The following is a 19,926-nucleotide window of genomic DNA, read 5'->3' as shown; positions in this document are numbered from 1 at the left end:
TTAATCAGGGATCTTCTGTCTCAACTATTAAAGTCCAATTAGCTGCTATATCTAAATTCCATGAATCCACGGATCCTCCTTTGATGAGCAGCAAACTATGCAAAACGTTCATTAAAGGTGCCAGTTTGTTAAGACCACCAGTTTTTCATCCTGCACCTCCGTGGGATCTTGATTTGGTGCTTCGTGCATTAACATCTCCCCCTTTTGAACCGGCTGCTATATGCGAATTAAAATATCTGTCTTGGAAAACGGCATTCTTAGTGGCTATTACCTCTGCAAGAAGAGTCTCAGAGCTTCAAGCCCTGTCTATTAAACCACCGTACTTGATTTTCCACAAGGATAGAGTATCACTTAGGCCTAATCCATCCTTCATCCCAAAAGTCTGTTCTAGTTTCTGTCTTCAACAATCTCTAGAGCTACCAGTTTTCTTTCCAAAATTCTCTAATGAAGCAGAATACACTCTCCATAAATTGGATGTTCACAGGCAATTACGCTTCTATTTAGACAGGACTCAGCAACTTCGTAAGTCAGACCAGTTGTTTGTGTCCTTCTCAGATAATAAATTGGGCCAAACCATCACAAAGCTACAATCTCAAAATGGATCAGAGATTGCATAACTCAGGCCTACTCTTCTTCGAATAAACAACTTACATCATCTATCAAAGCTCATTCTACCAGAGCTATGGCTACTTCTATAGCCTTTCATTCCAAGCTCGCTATATCGGAAATTTGTGCTGCGGCTACTTGGTCTAACCCGCACACTTTCATTTCCCACTACAAATTGGATGTGGCATCTAAAGGACGAGCATCATTTGGTTCCACGGTACTCAGGAGTGTTTTCCAGTGAGCCACCCAGGATTCAGGTGCTAGGACGCTGTCCCATCATTCAGAATGTAGGCGAGATAGGATCACATAACATCTTTTAGTTATGTACTCACCATAACTTCAGATGTTTGGGATCCATCTCGCCTACATTCCTGATACCCACCCTCCTTCCCCTGCCTTGCAGATCAGAAGAGATTGAACGGTTTTGAGTTCAACTGTTTTTATCTTGTTTCATCTGACGATGTTATATAAGCAGGGTATGCGTGTGTGCATGTATGCGGACAAACTAGATCTGGGGGACTGGTGGTGGTGCATCCTGGGATATAGTAAGCTCAGCCAATAAGAGACTTCGCTCTTTGGCATAAGCGTGCCGAGTCGGAGCCGAGGGATCGGCTCCGAACCCATCATTCAGAATGTAGGCGAGATGGATCCCAAACATCTGAAGTTATGGTGAGTACATAACTAAAAGTTTTCTGTAGCCATGGGGAGGGTTGTGCTTTGGTTCTGGAAAATCTTATGGGGGCATGGTAATTAAGGATGTTCAGGAAGGTAGTATTAAAAGATTCAACTGTGTCATCTAGACTGAGGTACTTTAGAGCATGCCAGTTACATTCTTTGAGGGATGAGATGAATGTGAGTGGGTTAAAGTTTATTTTTTTACTTATTTGATGATAGATGACAGGTTTAGCTTGGTACAGGTATTTTTTGAGTAGGAATGTTGGGGAGTGATCACTGAGGCTATCTGACAAGCAGCCTGTTACATATGACTGGGGGTTCTTACTGACTAGTATCCAATCCAGGGTAGAGTGCTTGCTGGAGTTTTTATTTATCCTTGTTGGCGACTGGACTAGTTGGGTGAAGCCATGAAGGTGTATATGATGGGTTGGATTGTTGCCAGAACAGGATTGCCAGTCAATATTGAAATCACCTAAGATGATAGTTTCTTGGGGGAGATGGTGGGTAGACCAGCTGAGGAGGTTTTCTAGTGGAGGGATGTTTTGGCCAGGTGGGAAGTAGCATCCAATTATGTTGATGGTTTTGTTTCGGTTAATTTTGAGGTTGGTATATATTATTTCTTCATTGCCTATTTGTGGAGCTGATGATTTTAAGATCTGGATACAGTCCTTAACCACAGACATGCAAGCTAATGCCACCGTTTTAGAAGAAACTACTTCTACAGCATCTGTGAAAGATATTAATGGCAGGTACGAAACAGTTTGAGCCATTTCTGAGTTTAAGGAATAACTGTTGAGCAAGCAAGAAGCCACTCGTATAGCAGCCTTATGGGCCCAAGAGCAATTGTTAGCTCAATAATTCTTTATTTAAAACTATAGAAATTATGCTTTTCATACCTGGAGGACCGTCTGTTTACAGTTGCTTCTGTTGTTTTTAGAATTGTTGCAGTTTTGTGTCTGGCACGCATTGCAGCCACTGACTTTATAAAGTGATATTTAGCAATATGTTACATGAGTTAGGGGAGCGTGATAACATGAGTGTCTTGATTTTACTCGTGCTGCTGAGCGTATTGCTGAAGTAGTATCTGTTACCTTGCTTCAGTGAGCAGCTGGTAGTCACCACTTGTATTGTCTCTGCATAAGTGTATATTGTTTCTAGATTTGTATGTATTTATCATGGTAGGTTTGTTTCTCTAGCTATTCTAGTTAGGGTTGTTACAATAGACAAATTAGTTGAGAGGGCTTTTGTGGAGGGGAAGCAAATACTTGACAACCCTAATGGAAAATGATGATCCAGAGAAAAGCTGAATGTAAGAAAATACTGCTGTTGGTATGTCTAGATGCAGAAAAAAAGCATTCTGTAAATTCAGCTGGGCCTTTATGTGTAGGGTAGTGGTAGCATTTACATTCTTTGATAGAATAATAGGGCTAACTAAGAGGTGAACAAAGGTAAGCGGGTTCTTCTTTGTACAAATTGTGTTTGAACAGAGGAGCAAGGCAGGGGTGTCTTCTTTCCCTTTATTTATTTGTATACTTATATACCCACACATGTACTGGTTCAGCAATACCCATACTTATGGTATATAATAAGAGAAAGTGTTTCATTGTATAGATTACAAGGATTCTGTTATGGCAGCTAAGGATACACATGAAGATGTTAAACAAAACATAATACAAAGACTGAAAAACTGGAAGCTCTTCACTATGGATATTGATAATAAGATACAAGCAGTAGAATTGTTTTTAGTCCTTTTAGTTTTATATAGTGGCCAGGCTTAATTTTATCAGAGGAGAAATTATGGGCAATAATTAATAAAAAGTTGAAAGAATTTATTTGTGAGGGGAAAAGCGCTAGATGTAAGTAGGATAAATTGATCCTCATTGAAAAAGGTTGTTTAGGATTACCTGATTTGAAGGCATGATTTAGAGCTGTGTAGTTAAAGCTGATATACATAAAAGCAGAAGGTTATAAATCAAAGTGGAAAGAGTTGAAACATGGGGGATAGTTTGAGAAATAAGGAGAGAGAGCAGGAATTTGGATGTAGGTCCTTAAGGAGAATAACTGCAACCACAAAGAATGTCATATAAATAAAATAATAGATAGTATTCTAAAAAATAAGCCAACTTAGGAATGGTGAAAGAAGATCTTGCCAATAAAAATGACTACAAGAAGCAGTACAAAAATAGGCAAGAGGAAAGCTGGAATTTACTGGAGAGAACTGTCAAAGGATCCAAGGTATTGGGAACAAATAGTTGGAGAGGGAAAGGTAATACAGTGGAATGAATTCGAGCAAAGATTTGGACTGAAGGTTAGAGACTGCCTCCCACCCAGGGACTAATACAGGTTATAGGCAAAGAGAAATTGATATGGGACTGATATGTGGAAAGGCCAGTGCTGGTAGAGTTTTTAGTTGAGTTTAGAACAGAAGCCACTGTTAAAAAAGGATAATTAGCAGATTATTAAAGTTTTCATACAATATTTTATACAATCAGTCATAGGAGGTTAGAAAAGAAAACATATATATGCCTCCCCGGTATGCAGCGAAGTCCAGAAAGTTTAGGCTTTTGTTTTGAAGTGTTTGCATAGGGATTTTTATGCCTCAGGCAGACTACAGAAAAAAATACTTGCTGAAGGCATGTTGGAAAACAGAGTGGTAACTAGAAACATGATTTTTTTGGTAGTGTAATAAGTTGTCAGGTTTTAAAAATTCCATATAGAGTACTTTATCAGAAATGGGGGGGGGGGGGGGTAAATGGCTGTAATTAAGAAAATTATTATTTTCATTTGTGGACACAGGATGTGAATTGCCTAGACATAGTAAGGCCTTAGTAAGTTTAATGCTATTGGCTGGCAAAAAAGTAATTACTAGAAAATTGAAATCAAAGATTAAATCAACTGTATTTGTAGTGCTGAATAGTGTAAAGGAGACAAAAAAACTGGAGGTGGATTCTTTAGAAAAAGGAAGGAGAAAATTACATAGAAATAAATTGGATTTGTGTGAAGAATTCATGCAGACTAAAGATCAAGAGGGGGAAGTGCGGTTTAAGGGAAGGCAGGAATTTTGCAGTTTAGGTGATCGAGTGAATGATAATTGTGAAAAAGAAAAGCATACACTGCATGAAAATAATTAAAATGGCAGTATAGGTTGTTTTTCTATGTGTGTGTGTGTGTGTGTGTGTGTGTGTGTGTGTGTGTGTGTGTGTGTGTGTGTGTGTATAAGTCATTGTGTAGACTGATTTAATAAAGATGTTTAAAATAGGTTCTCCAAAGCCAACTTCATGCTACTCAAGTCAGAAGTGACAAACTTCATGACACCCATGCAGACGGGAACTGAAAGTTCGACTCCTGAATCCTACACTAAGGCACTGTACGAGCACATCCACTCGTGCATGAATTGTGCCATCCCAAATATAACCAAGACGCTCTCCTCCAAAAAAAGGAAGCCAATCTGGAGGTCCCCTGCCATAAACAAACTTTACAACAACAGGAAGAAACTGTTGGAGGAAAGAGGAAAATCCCAGGATGCAAAAAACTCCCTTACCAGCCTCAGTAAGAAGCTGAGATCCCTCATAAAATCCTCCAAAGCTAGTCAGGAAAATAAAATTGCCAAAGATTCCAAAGGCAACCACAAGGCATTCTGTAGTTATGTCAAGAATCTAAATGGCAATGCTCAGATCTGATCTAAGCTACAACAGAATGGCATTAACTATACTTATCCCAAGGATATTGCCAATATCCTGGCAGATCGATTCAGTGCAAACTTCACCCCCCTCTCACCCCCTAAAGGGCCCATCTGAATACCGAAAGATTGCCAAATTCCAGTAATGGCCACACAGGTAAAAAACGCACTCTCCAAAGCTAAGAATACAGCATCCATGGGACCAGATGACACCCTGGGCTGTGTACTACATGAACTACAAAATGAACTGGCACCTCACCTAAGTGTCATGTTTAATCATAGCCTCACCTCAGGCTTCATGCCCACTGTGTGGTGCACAGCTACAGTTATCCCACTCCACAAGGGGGGAATCCACCTTGGATCCTGAGAACTACCTCCCCATCATTCTGAAGAGCCTGATCTGCAAGGCCATGGAACGTATTATCATGGAACTTATAAACAAAGACATTGGCAACCTTCAAACACTGGACCCCACCCAGTTTGGGTTTGTGAAGGGCCAATCTTGTCTCCTGAACCTGATTGACTTCTACAAATCAGTCTACAGAGCTGTGGACAAGGGTAAGGCGGTCCACACAGCCTGTCTGGACCTCGCCAAGGCCTTCAACACCATCCCCCACTCTGGAATCATAGATAAACTTACTAAGCTGGGCATTAATCTCTACATCACTCAATGGGTTGCCAACTGGCTTACTGACAGAACCCACACTGTAAAAGTAGCCGACAACAAATCCAGCTCCAGACAAGTGACAAGTGGAGTACCTCAGGGTTTAGTCCTGAGACCGCTCTTGTTTGGCATCTACTTCTGAAGTACAGGCCAACACTAATGGACTCTGGCTAACAAAGTTCGTAGATGACTGCAAACTGGGAGCCCTTACTGAATCCCCAAATGATGTGGATATTTTACAAAAGGGCCATACAGAAACAGATGCTTGGTGCCAGAGCCATGGGCTCAAGCTCAATGCCAAGAAATGTATAGTTATCCAGTTTGGGAAAAAACATGTACCCATGAATTACCACATAGGTGACAGTACACCAAACACCGAAAGTGTGATGAGACATAGGGACACAGGTGGATAGTAGTCTCACCTTCGATAACCATATTGCCACAACAGTCAGGAAATCCTTCTATGTGGCACACCTCATTACTAAGGGCTTTTCATCTGGAAAAAAAGGACGTCATTGTCCCACTGTACTCATCCCTCATTAGACCCATTATAGAATACAACACCCCATTTGGTATGTACCTCTCAGGACATCTACAACAACTGGAAAGGTCGCAGAAATACCTCCCTAAAAGAATCACAGGCCTAAAGCAGATGCCCTATGCTGACCATTTAAAATAACTCCAGCTATACTCTGTCACATATCGTCTACTCGGAGGTGATCTCTGCTTAACATACAAGGCCATGTCAAACCCATAGCTGTTGGACATGATACACTTAAAGAAATCCCAATCCCTCAGAGCCACACGCTCAAGGGATCTAAACTTTGTCATCACAAAGAACAAAACATGCTGGAGGGATAATTTCCTGATCAAGAGACGCCCCAGACTCTGGAATAGACTGCCCATACATGTCAAGCAGAGCACCTCTTTGGCCCTCTTCAAAAGGAACCTTGACGATTGAATGGGAGATGAGAAATTCACCTCGGGGATCACGTCAGTCGCCGTGCTAGACAGTGATCCAGGGAAGTAAATATTGTGGGAAGAAATAGCCAGGGAATTGTTATGGCTAGGCTTGTATAGGCCCTAGGACTGATAGCCTAGTACCAACCTATGAGAGGAAAGTATTACATTTTTATTGGTGGTGGTGGTGTTGGGGGGAATTTGGAAATGCAAAAGTGTGTAATGTCATGAAAAGTGTTTGTGGGTCATGGACAAGCTTTAAAGACCCATGCTTCAATTGATTAGGCAGAATTGTTTAATTGTTCAAGCTAATGATTAATTGTACTATGATTACTTGGAATGTCATTGGAATTGTAGATGCACAGAAAATGATCTGGGTCTTTTCCTTTGCATTGAGTTACACATTCTGTATTATATTTTTGCAGGAAACCCATCTAACAGTCTGGTAACCTCTAGTGATTATTAGAGGTGGTTGTTCCTTCCCTTATTACTCTACCTGTCAAACAAGTCAGAAAAAAAGGGGGCCATATGTTGATGTTGGGAACATTTTTGTATTTACTAGATAGCAAGGTAGACTAGAAGAGGGCATGCGATTCTAAAGGGCTTTTTGGCTGGGTGGTTCGTAATCTTTGAGTGTTAACCTTCCCTATAACTTCGCCAAAAGTCATGTCACATTTTCTCAGGTAATGGATTACTTTTTTAGAAGTAATTTGGGGAGGGGACTGGAACTTAACGTTGCCTTCCCAGGAAGTTTTGGCGGACCCCAGCAAGTTTCCCTCTGTCCACAAGTAAATTATTTGGGATATAGCCACGTTTACAATGGATATATACATGCTGTTTTAGGCCTAGTTTTGTATGATTTAGTTATTTACCACATTTTAAATGTTTTTTCTAGAATAGATATGTTCTTTTTTTTTTACAAGAGAACATAGGCATATTGCTAGATCATTAATAAATTTAGTTATTTTCTTGTTTGATCATGCTGCTCTGAGACTCTTGTTTCACTTTTCTGAGGCAGTTTCTCCCAACCTTTGGAAAGTTAGCCTGTTCTGCAGAGATTATTGCTTTAAAATAGCTCTGGCAAGCTTTAAGACATGGACAGAGTTTTTCCTAGGGTCATGTGAGTGGAGTAATCAATCACTGTGATGATGTGAGGTATTGCCAGCTATGCCAGGAGAAGTAGGGCAGTGGATGCATATAATATATATCAGCACAGCTAGCAGGAATTTTGTAAAGAATGATGTGCCATTTGTATATCAAACTGATTTGTACAGATGTCGCTGTTGAAAAAAGCATTTGTAAAGCTGCTTGTGTTAAAAATGTATCAACAGTATGCCCTGCTGGTGAGAAAAGAAATGTACATGCATTATTGTAACTGTTTAAATGTATAAATTGTAACAAAGGATACTGGAGGGAGATAAGGTTAGTCTCAATCCACCTGACTTTGAGAAATAGTAAAAAAGTAAATTACTAGGCCTAGGCCATAAGGGTGTTCTCTCTCTCAGTTTTGATTGAAGGCAGAGACAAAATGGCTGTAAGAAGCATGGATTGTTAGTCTCTGTAGGAGAAGTAGAAGTTTGTAATTGTTTTATAACTTCCATAAGCTGCACCAGATCTGAGCAATGCTCTTGTGTGTATATTATTGACATGTAGGTGCTACATCCTGGCAGTTTCTAGTAATGAGAGGTTGCATGGGAACCAGAAGTCAGATGACCAGATGTATGTGATGTCATTCTGTACAGAAATAATGTTTTAATATTAGCTGAGACTGAAGTTTCAGGGCAGTCTGTTTCTTGGAACCTGGCATAGAAGGATCCCTCACCTATTTCATCTTGCATTGCTCTAGTAGGTAATTAGGGAATAATAGCTCTTTAGACCAGTCAAGAAAGTATAGTGAGAATAGTCGAGTATTGTTTTTCTGCAACAGTTGTGAATCTTTCCAGCTGTGTTATTTTCCTGAGATTGAAACTCTAGTGTTTATTGCAAATAGATATTTAGCATTTTTCATGTTCTTTTATTATTTATTATTAAATAGATTTAAACTTTTAATTGTGACTGGTCCTTTAGAAAATATTTTAACCTTTGAGAGTACTTATATCTGTTGGTGACACTGTGGCCCCTCCTGAAAGCCTGGCTCTTTGCTCGGTATTACCATTTATATTAATATAGATTTCACTCAGTATAATTGGGTACACATAAAAGAGCCTTCTGGCTTTGGGATGTCTGGTGGCAGGCTAACTACTGTATAGAATAGGCAGAAGGGGGCATAGCTAGTAAATCTTTTCCAACCTTTCTCAGGTGTGTGTGTGTGTGTGTGTGTGTGTGTGTGTGTGTGTGTGTGTGTGTGTGTGTGTGTGTGTGTGTGTGTGTGAAAATCAAATCTCAAAGTGTATGTCAGCTACTTGGAGCAGGGAGACACACAAAGCACTGGTTTTACATAGAGGGTGCTGGTGGACTTGGCTTAGACACTCAGTTGAGGGTTTCAACCCTATAACTGTAGCAGTGGGAAGTCTTTTTGAGGACCTGAGAGGAGACAGAGAAATCCAAACCCTGGACTGTGTGCGTTTTCCCTGGGTGCTCTTAAGGGAAATTGTGCATGATGCAGAAAACTGCGTCTGGAAATAATGGGTGTGTCCATGTTTTTGTTCCAAATAAACATCCTTCTCCACCGTCAGCAGTGAGGATTCAGGTTCCTTGATTACTGGTCCAGAGTGGGGATGTCCCAATCACTATTAGCAATTTAAGGCATTAACTGCTAAGTTTTTGAGGTTTAGTGAGGACATGGCTCATTTTGCTTCTCGAGCACTGTCTGAGTATTTCCAAAAACAATTGCTAATTGCTCAGTGGGGAATGTAGTAGTTTTGAAAGCTCTAGAGTGCTTTAGGAAGGAGAATAAAGCATATATTTCTGATAAAGCAAAATAGACAAAAAAAAGCCCTTAACTTAAGGGATTTTAATAACACATGGACATATTGCAGATATTTGTCTCTACACCTTTGTAAGCCAGATGGTTGTGAAGCAGGTTTTTCTCATTAAAGACCTAGATACAGTGAAAGTTTTCTCATCTCCCTTAGGTATTGTGAACAATTTTACAACTCATTATCAGAGGCTATACAGTGAGGGATGTGAGCCCACGTTTTCTGCATTAGACATTAGATCCTAGGGTATATATGGATTCTCTGTTTAAATTCTCTAGGTAAGGATACTGCAGACACTTTACTGCCACCAGTTACCTCACAGGAGATACAGTTAGTTTAGTATTAGTCTTCCTATTGAAAAATACCAGGAGAAGATGTTATTCCTGTTGGAAGTATAGAAATGTTGGTGGGATGTTGCACTCTAATCAATGAAATTCTGGATTTTGTTGTGGTAGTTTGTTAGCCAGGCAGGGACCTAGTAACATCATGAAAAATCAATCTCTATCTTAAACAATGACTGCAAAATTTTTATGATAGTTATAACGGACAGACTTGCTAAAGTATTGCCGGGGATTTTATATTTAGATTAAACAGGCATTAGTCAAAATGGAATAACCTCTGGAATTATTATTGGGGCATTATTAATTGTAAAACATGCTTCAGCTTCACTTCACATGCTCCTCTTGGCACTTTTAGATAGAGAGCAGGCTTTTTATAGATTTAGGTGAAATTTGAGAGATTTTTCCCAGATGTGGTTCCCTGCTCTGCTTCTATATCTTTCAAGTCAACTCTGTCATGTTGTTGCCAATATCAATTTATAAATGAAAAAAGAAGGGCTGCCTCTTTTTTGTCTATTGACAATTTATTTGGAGCCTTTGGCTGCCGAGCTAAGGCAGTTGGAGCTAACAGGAATTTCTTTGTGGGGCATGAGGCAATGTAGATTCTGATCTTCATCTGCTTTTCAAGGAATTGAAGAGGTTTGGGGAATTTTCAGGTTTTAGAATTAACGTTTCCAAAATTAAAAGAATTAATGTAAACTACATCTCTTCTCAGTCAGTGAGAGAGTGTCCCCTTCTGGAAACTGGGGGCATAGTAACATACTTGGGTTTTCAAATGCAGAACACACATAGTGTCCTTAGAGAGTACATATAATGACATTTTGGGAAAGGTTAAATCTAATTTTTAAAAGATGGAAGTCTCTCTGTCTAGATATGACCCACAGGATACAAGCTGTCTCATGGTATGTACTCCCGTTAATTTTATATGCTGTACAGGGCATCCCTCCTTATGGCTTCTACTGGTTTTGTTTTGCGGATTTTGTATAGACAGCTGAAAAAACAAGAAAACAGTGGCAGCATCTCTCCCTTCTTCCTCTTGGGTGATTTAGGGCTTTCTGATCTGGAGCCACACACCACTACAGCCTCTTTGAAGGTATACAGATAGTTAATAAATCCAGCTAAATCTGAAATGTTTGTGTATGCTTTTGTCTTATTTGGATGGCCCTGCTGAATTATTCAACAAACAAATGGGTAAAAGGCAAGCCCAACTGAGACTTTTGCATAAGTTTCAGGGCTCATTAATCACATTAGCCCAAATGGCCTTTAACTCTGTATCTTTTTCTAATTGATTAACTTATTTTTCAGTCACCAACATGTGGCATTGGGTCTTTGGGTTTGGGATTGGGATTTAGTCAGACATTTGAGACTTTGTTAGGGGCTATTTTTTTTTGAGCAATTGACGAAAAAGGTTTGCATTTTTTTTCCTGGAAGGACTACAGCGCTAAATACTATTTATGGTGGTGAGATTTAAAGTTCTATACCAGGCAGTATCACAAGTAAATTTTCAAAATAGAATGGCCGTGGTGGATTTTCTGTTTAGTGGAGAATAGTTGTTCTAGGCTTGACATGTGTAACTCAGTAAGTTTTAGGTCTGTATCATATTGTCGAATTACTATTTATCGAACCCACTTTGTCGAAACCTCTCTTCATCGAACGGATGTTTTTCATAGGGAAAAACAGCTGGCCTTCATCATCGGGGATTTGCCCTTTTCCCCATTGTATTGCAGTCTCGGAGTTGGAATATTTAGTTAGGGGGTGGGGATGAAGCCCCCCACTTGGGCAAGTTTTAAATTTTTAGAATTTAGTTGCAGTGCTAGGTTGGCCAGAAAATAGTAGGTAGTCCACATATGAGTTAAAAATGGAATATCCATTATTGAAACACAGAAACAAAAGCTGGTCTTATATTTTAATTTAGCTTTTTAGTTTCAGTTTTTAGATAGCACAGTCTCAGATTACACTATGGTGGTAAGGGGGAAGGAGGACTTGGCTAAAGGAATGATTTTAATGCTTTTATTGCTGTTAACAGAACCATCCACTGTAACTACTTCCTTGCTCCAAACAACCTTGTTTATATATAAATAAGGAATGCTTTTGATGCTTTTCATTGTATTAAACTAGGGTCACTTGTTTGTTTCAGTAAAGGATATTCCATTTTTAACTCGGCTGTGAACTATCCACAATTTGCTATTTGATTATTTTGTAGCATGTATTTTACAGTTTGATTTTTATTAAGTGAACTAGGTGCATAACATAATTCAGGAAGTGAACATCACACACTCCACACTGCAGATTTTCTTCTTGGTTTGTTTTAAATGTGCTAGTTGCTTTATCAGACTGGTCTAAGCTATTGTTGACCGTATGATGATGGGGAGGTATTGCCATATATGTCAGGAAATGTAAGGCAGTGCATGTGTAATTTATGCCTGCATAGCTAGCTAGAGTTTTGTAAAGAATTACATGTCATTTGTATGTCTAACTGATTTGTACAGGTGTTTGTGTTGAACATGTATTTGTAAAGCTGCTTGTCTTAAAAATGCACCAACAGTGGGTACTGCTGGACAAAAAAGAAATGCACCTGTATGTCAGACTGTATTGTAACTGTTGAATATAGTGTAACAGAGGATAGTGGAAGAGAAGAGGTTAATCGCAGTCCAACTAACTTTGAAAAATAGTCTGAAATTAAGTTATCTGGATTAGGCTATAAACATTTTATCTTACAGGTCTGATTGCAGCCAGAGGCAAGATGTCTGTGAAAACCAGGACTAGGAATCGTACTGTATTTTCCTTAGGGGTGAACTAATTGCCACCCTGGAAGGGTGGAAGTTTTTTAAATGCTTTTATAGCTTCCAGGTGCCAGAATACATCTTAGCAAAGTTCTATGTGTGTGTATAACACACACATGCAAGATTCTGTATCAGTTTCTAGTAAAGGGGGGTAGTGTGGGAACTATAAGTTAGGTGACCAGATGTATGTGATGTTATTCTGTAATCCAGCACTGAAATTATATTTTCATACTGGATGAGACAGAAGTCTCAGGGCAAAGGCCACAAAAAAACTGGAGAAACACAGATGAATACAAAACCACAAAGGCAGGAATCCAGTAGAAACACAAAATTTATTAACTCTGGCGCCTTTGCTATATACAAGCCTTCTAGGAGTACATAACCACTGACAAACATTCCCCTTATATACCACTAAACCAATTAGAAGCAACCAATAAAAAATACATTCAGTAATATAAACACATAATACATTAATTAAGTAATTGCCTTCCAGTTGCAATCTGCATTCAGCCCAAAAGGGCATAATGTATTAAATTTTAAAATGTAGATAGTTTCTTTATACAATAACTTGTTCAGAAAAGCTTTTTCTGAACAAAAGCCCTTAGATATTTTCTCTAAAATTGTTGGCTTCAATAAATCAGAATTAGAGTCATGAAATTGTGCAAAATGGCAAGCTATAGGACTATTTAATCTATTCTTTTATATATTTCTAATGTGTTCCTGCAGCCTAACCTTAAATTTCCTTTTACTCTCCCCAATATATATTAAATTGCATGGGCATTTAAGAGCATGTATAATGCTCTCAGTCTCACAATCATAAACATTGGATGGAGAAAAGGAAACACCATTCATAACATCAAATTTCTCAACAAGAAGACAAATGATTGTACTGTGAAATATTTAACAAATGCCCCCCCCCCACCTTCAAAATGATGTATCAAATGCAACTTTCTTATCAATTTGAAAACATCACATTTGAGCTCATGTAGGCAGGGGAGAACCATTGGAACAAACTTAAGTCCATAATCCAACATCTTTAATTGCACCTCAGGGTGCAGGTGCAGGTCTCAGGGCACTCTGTTTTGGAACTGACAAGACCACTCACCTACTTCATATTGCCTTGCTTTATTAAGTAAGTAGGAAACAGTAATTCTTTAGATCAGACAGCAAAACATAGTGTGATTAGTTAAGTATTACTTTTCTGTATCTGTGTGAACCTTTCCATCTGTGTTATTTTTAATATTTCCTGTGATTGAAACTCTGGTGTTTATTGTAAGTAGATAGTGTTTTCATGTTCTTTCATTATTTATTATTAAATATATTTAAAATTTTCATTGTGGCTGGGCTTTTTGATTATTTTAACCTTTAAGAGTACTTATATTTATTTGGTGACTCTGTGGCCACTCCTGAAAGCCTTGTTGCATTGATCAAACACTACCATTTTTATTAGTATTAATTTTACTCAGTATAATTGGGTACCCTTGTAAGAGCCTTAGACTAGCTAGCTTTGGAGTGTTCTGGTGGCAGTGTCTACCTTATAGTCTGGGCAGTGGGGGTATAGCTGGTAATTCTGTACCAGCCTTTGCCAGGTGTGTGTGTGTGTGTGTGTGTGTGTGTGTGTGTGTGTGTGTGTGTGTGTGTGTGTGTGTGTGTGAGACAATCAGATCTCAGTGTGTGTGTGTGTGTGTGTGTGTGTGTGTGTGTGTGTGTGTGTGTGTGTGTGTGTGTGTGTGTGTGTGTGTCAGCTACTTAAAGCAGGGGCACAGAGCACTGGTTTCACAGAGAGGGTGGTGGAGGACTTGGCTTGGAACACTTGGCTGAGGACTCAACTTTACAGCTGTGGTCAGTGTGGAGTCTTATTTGTGGCCTGGTGTGAGAAAGGGAAACCCAGCCCCAGGACAGGAGTGTGTTCCCTGTGCGCTCTTAAGCAAAACTGTGCATCTCAAATTACTTTGTATCGATTTTTGTTCTAAGTGAATGTCCCTCACCAGTGTCAGTGGCGAGGATTGAGACTCCTTGATTACAGGTCCAGAGGAGGGATGTCACAGGCCTCATTATACACCACCCACTCTCACAGATTTGTTGGACTCAATTTAAATAATTTTATACTCCAGTGAGGTTAATAGCAATGTAGTTTGGCTGTTGGAGATGTTAAACAGGGGCTATGGGAGATTGGGCACATGGGGGGTGTTCTTTGCTACTTGACCTTAAAAAATGCAATCCACTAAATCTGTTGACACTGTTTGGCCAGGACAGGTTGAAGTTTCACACTTAAAGCTTCTGTTAGGATGTATCCATCAATCCAGTTGCCCATCTTCTCTATAGGTCTGTTAATCTGCCCTTGTTTGTTGTTAAGAAATGTCACCAAGAAGTATAGGTCTGCAATTCTGCCAGACATAAACAATATGGTTTCACTTAAGAATGACATGTCATCCCATTTCTTATAGTTATATAGTATAGTTATTTCTGTTTTTGTGTTCGGATAGCAAATAGTTTGTAATGTTTAAATGAACCAGGGTTTTGTGTAACTGTTATAAATATTGTTGTGACTATATTGTTTAAAATTGTACTTTAACAGTTAAAACAAATAATAAAAATAAACACTTTGGCCATATTGTAGTTCAAAACATTTTTCTTTATGAATGGCATTCATTCAGGAATGGGGTGATTTTCATATGTTCTCTGTGCATGGAGCACAGTGCCAGCACATTGGGGCGAGACAGTGTACAGTTGTCTTACCTCATTCCACTGCTACTTTCATGAATCAGAACAGGCTGCTGCATGGACACAGATTTTATGGATGTTACCCAGAGTTTGTAAAAGCATTGTGTAGTCAGTAATATTTTAAAAATAATGTACCAGACTGAAGTAGAATATTTAGAATATACCTTATTCAGCTAGTTCATTGTTTTTAAGGGGCGTGGTGATTTATCTCTGCTCTAGCTGCAGCTATGGGGGCTCTGCCTTCACATTTTCAAATTCTGTATCTACTATGTCCATGTTTACACTAACGTGGATGTATGGGTACATTTGAATTTAATGAGTAAGTGTTTTCACTGTACTTTGAAGCACCACAGTCAATTAGCAGATGTAGTAACTGATGTCTTATCACTTCTTTGTTGTCTGATATTTAGTAGCATAGAGGGATTCCTCTATACTTAAGTGCTAGCCACATAGTTTGAGAAATCATTTTATTGCTCAACTTCTGAGAGACTTGCTTGGCTACAAACATCTGCATTAGAAGCTGAAGTTAAGTGAAACTTGCAGTAGTGTATTTTAGTCTTCTGTTAAGTACAAACTTGCAGTTTTAAAAGTACTGTATTTTCATTTTTTCTGTTTCCTAATTGTGTGTGTCATTGAACAGTGTGTTGTGTGTCTCTGTGCAGTTAGTTCCTCACCCACCCTCCCTGTTCTTGTGTTGGTATTAGTGCTGATGCCTCTGAAATTGCCCGCCCCTCCTGTAAGTCTGTTTTAGAACACTTCTCTTGGGCCCATCTCATTTGCTCACTTAAGAGTACAGTGAGATCATATTCTGAGTCTAGTGTTCACTCTACTTAATACAGAGAGAAGATCTGAGAAGGCCAACCCATGTAGGTTCTTCCTTCCTCTCTCCTTGCACTTAAAAAATTTGCACTTTATTCCTCTGCATTTACTGTATTTGTGTTTCCTCCTACTTTATATTGCTTTTCTTAAAAGTACTCAATTTTGTTTATTCTGCTGCATTTATTACTGCTTAGTAGTAGCCTAATTAAATTGTAACTGTTATTCTAAGTCTTTTGGTTTAAGCATTTGGGCTTCATACTGGTTGTTTTACATTAAGAAGGTTTGTGGTCTGCACTGTTGTGGCAGGACAGGTAGCTTACATCCTTCTAAGCTGGGAATTGCTGATTAAAGGCCCATTGTCAGCTATTCTAAAAGTGTATTAGTTCTGGCTTAAGCACTTGGGTTTCAGGCCAGTTATTCTACATTAACGATGGTTTGTGGTCTGCACTCTTGTGGGAGGAGAGGCTGGATTCTGCCCTTCTGAGCTGGGAATTTCTGGTCACAGGCTTATTGTGCCTGCTTATTTGAACTGTTCCTTTCTGAAATTGGTGCGCCTTGTTGCTGTAGCATAGACCAGATTTAGGCCTGCTGAATCTAGCTTTGTTTGTATAACTTGAGCACTGATCCAGGCCTTCTTTTTTGGAGAAGGTTCCCCTGCACCCTAGTAGCAGGAGTGTTCAGTTAGAACTTGTCTGATTGAAGACTGCTGGAACAGGGCTCAGTTTTGAGCTTTTTTTTGGTTAATTTGTTTAAATCAGTTTGTTCGTTTTCTATTGTTTTATTTATATATATATATATATATATATTTATCAATGCACTTTATTCATCTGCTTTTAATGCATTTGTGTTTCTTCCTACTTTATAACTAGGGGCATTGACTACAACTCTGATCTGCGATATATAACAATAAGCATCCTTTTCTGTGCATTTAGTGTTTTTTTTTAATTGTATCTGCTTTATTTTCTGAAAAAAAAATATATATATATACTTGTTTCCCACCTTTCTCAGCTAGTATAGTCCAGTTTTCCGGTTAGTGCTAAATTCAGGGCTGTGTTACAAATCTCTGTGTTTGCCCATACCTTACTTGGATAGAAGGAAGTTTCTCTGTTCACCTGTGAGAGAGAGGAGCTTTGAGCAGCCTATCTGTCACTGGAGGAGTGGCTTCAGCCCAGAAATTAGTAGTTTATTGGCCATTTGGGCTAATTTCTATCTCTTTCATTTCCCTGCTATAAATATCGGATTTGCCCGGTTATGTGCAGTAATGGTTAGCTAGGGAAAAACTATTCCTGGCTCCACAAAGTCTCCTCTTCAATTTTTACCTTGGAACTAGACAAACTTTCAACTTAAGCACTCAAGCCATTCATTTCTCAGCCCGGCACTTGCTCAAAACTCATAGCAAGCACTTATAAACCCAAGAACTAGACCCTCCTGTACTGTGCAGAAGGACAAGGCTCTCTATTCGACCTTACCAGCCATCCAGTAAAACAGTTCACTGTACGTATCCAGGCATGTCCAAAGGGCAGTTTCAGGTGTACTCTCCAGTCCAGCTGGTAAATCTTGGCATTTTGAGGCAATGTTACAACTGCCTCATCTACACAGACAACCCTCTTCTCCTACCACCAAACACTAATACATGCGAGAGATGCAATTATACAGCCAAAGTGGAGGCTAAGCTCTCTCAACCCAAGAATGGATCAGACAGTCAAGAGGAGAAGGGAAATACTTGCATCATACCACCAGTCTCACATAGACCCATAAAACCAGCACCAGCACAAAACACACATAAATACATGAAAACATACTGGGAGGCTCTAAATAAAAATCTGCAAAGCAAACTTCCAAGCAACCTCCTCCACCCCCCCCCCAACACAAACCATGAAACACATACTTTGTAAAACTAGTGTGCCATGCAATCACAGCCCTTAAGGCAAAATAACCTACCCAAGATACTAGCAATAGGCGACTCTGTAGTCAGGCACACTGACGTCCCCCTCAGTAGGCTGAATAAGGAGCAGGTTATTGTTAGCTGCCTGTTGGGTGCCAGGATCCGCCACACAACACAAGCACTCAGGTCACTCCAGAACAAGTACATATATGACTCTGTCATTGTTGATGTTGGTGTGGATGACCTGAGACGTACCTCCCTGGACTACATGAAAGAGACATGGAAGAGCTCTCTGATCACGTAGCCCGGCTGGTATGAACCCTGACCCTGAGTAGCATCCTGCCCTCACCAAGAATTATACCACGGTATTAAGAAAGCATTCTCAATTTCAACAATTGGCTAAGTGTCTGATGTCATTCAAAGGAGTCCAGTGTCTATCCGCCTGGGGTGACATGCTCGACAAGCCATGCTGCTTCGCTAGAGATGGCTTGCATCTGTCACCCTTAGGCTTTCGAATACTTGTCAAGGCTCTTGGTACCGCATATGGTGCCTTTTTTTAGGCAAGGCTCAAAAGACAAACCCACCACTGTAAATAGCACAAGTAACAAAAAATGGAGGGTAATGCTGTTCAGTGCCAGAAGTCTAAACCTCAAAATGCATGCACTCGAGGCACTCCTCTGTATGGAGAAAATCGATATATGTGCAGTAACAGAAACCTGGTTTAAGGCTCCAGAGAGCACCCCAGCACTACCAGGCTACAACTCATACCATACATTTCGGCCACAGAACCCAAACCGAAATACAAAAGGTGAGGACGTATCCATATTCATCAAGGATATTCACACCTCCAGGTTAGTGGCACAGCACGATGCTTCAGAGATCATCCATGTACAACTAACAACGGGCAAAACTGCAATTCAAATTGTAGCTTGCTACAGATAACCCACCATGTCCCAGGACCCCCATTCTGCATTTCTGGAAATACTGGGAAACATAAAGGTCCTACCAAACATCCTTATATTGGATGATTTCAATTACCCAAACATTAACTGGGAGAACTACTCAAGTACTAACTCCCTTGCCCAACATTTCCTAAAATTTATAAACTCAAACACCCTGGTTTAACTGGTCAACACTCCCACCAGAGGTGACAACATATTGGACCTGGTCATCACCAACATGGGCGACTGGTGTTCCACACCGGAGGAAAACTCCTCATTGGTTAGATCTGACCATAAAGAAATTACTTTGGGTATCCGCATTCAGCCCCCACCCCCGGACAAGGAAATCACTGTGAAAAACTTTAAAACAAGCAAACTTCACCTTACTTAAGATCGAGGTGAAAAGTTTCAAAGCCTCCATGCTGAAAGAGAACACTGTCCAAGCTGCAAAATCCTTAACTAATGCATTCTATGGGCACCTACAAGAATGCAAGGATCGTGCCATCCTAAGCAAAACCAAGACTCACTCCTCCAAGAAAAGGAAACCAGTCTGGTGGACTCCTGCCATAAACAAGCTATACAATAGAAGGAGGAAACTAGTACAGAAAAGAGTAAAATCCCAAGAAGGGAAGACATCCTTGATCAGTATCAGCAAGAAACTATGATCCCTCATAAAATAATCCAAGGTGAGCTTCAAAAGAAAAATTGCCAAGGACTCCAAAGATAACCACAATCTTTAGCTATGTCAGGAATCTAAGTGGCAATGCTCAGATCTGCTCGGAGTTAGTGCAGAATGGCACAAAATACACTGAACCGACCGATACCGCCAACATCCTGGCAGACAGGTTCAGCGCAAACTTCATCTCTCTCTCACCCCCAAAAGGGCCCATAACCATACTAGAAGAATGTAGTCCCTGAAATCACAGACACTCAG

At 39.7% G+C, this 19,926-nt stretch overlaps 1 protein-coding gene across 3 annotated transcripts in view; it reads right to left on the bottom strand.

The window, feature by feature from the left end:
- Positions 1–19,926, bottom strand: part of FILIP1L (filamin A interacting protein 1 like) — a 2,033,704-nt gene that overhangs the window by 26,948 nt on the left and 1,986,830 nt on the right. The window lies entirely within an intron of this gene.

This window comes from Protopterus annectens, chromosome 5.part0, assembly GCF_019279795.1.
Source record: "Protopterus annectens isolate FY-2018-M chromosome 5.part0, PAN1.0, whole genome shotgun sequence".
In the NCBI taxonomy this organism is placed as follows: Eukaryota; Metazoa; Chordata; order Ceratodontiformes; family Protopteridae; genus Protopterus; species Protopterus annectens.
The sequence above is the reverse complement of the archived record's forward strand: the minus strand, read 5'-3'. Positions and strand labels throughout refer to the sequence as shown.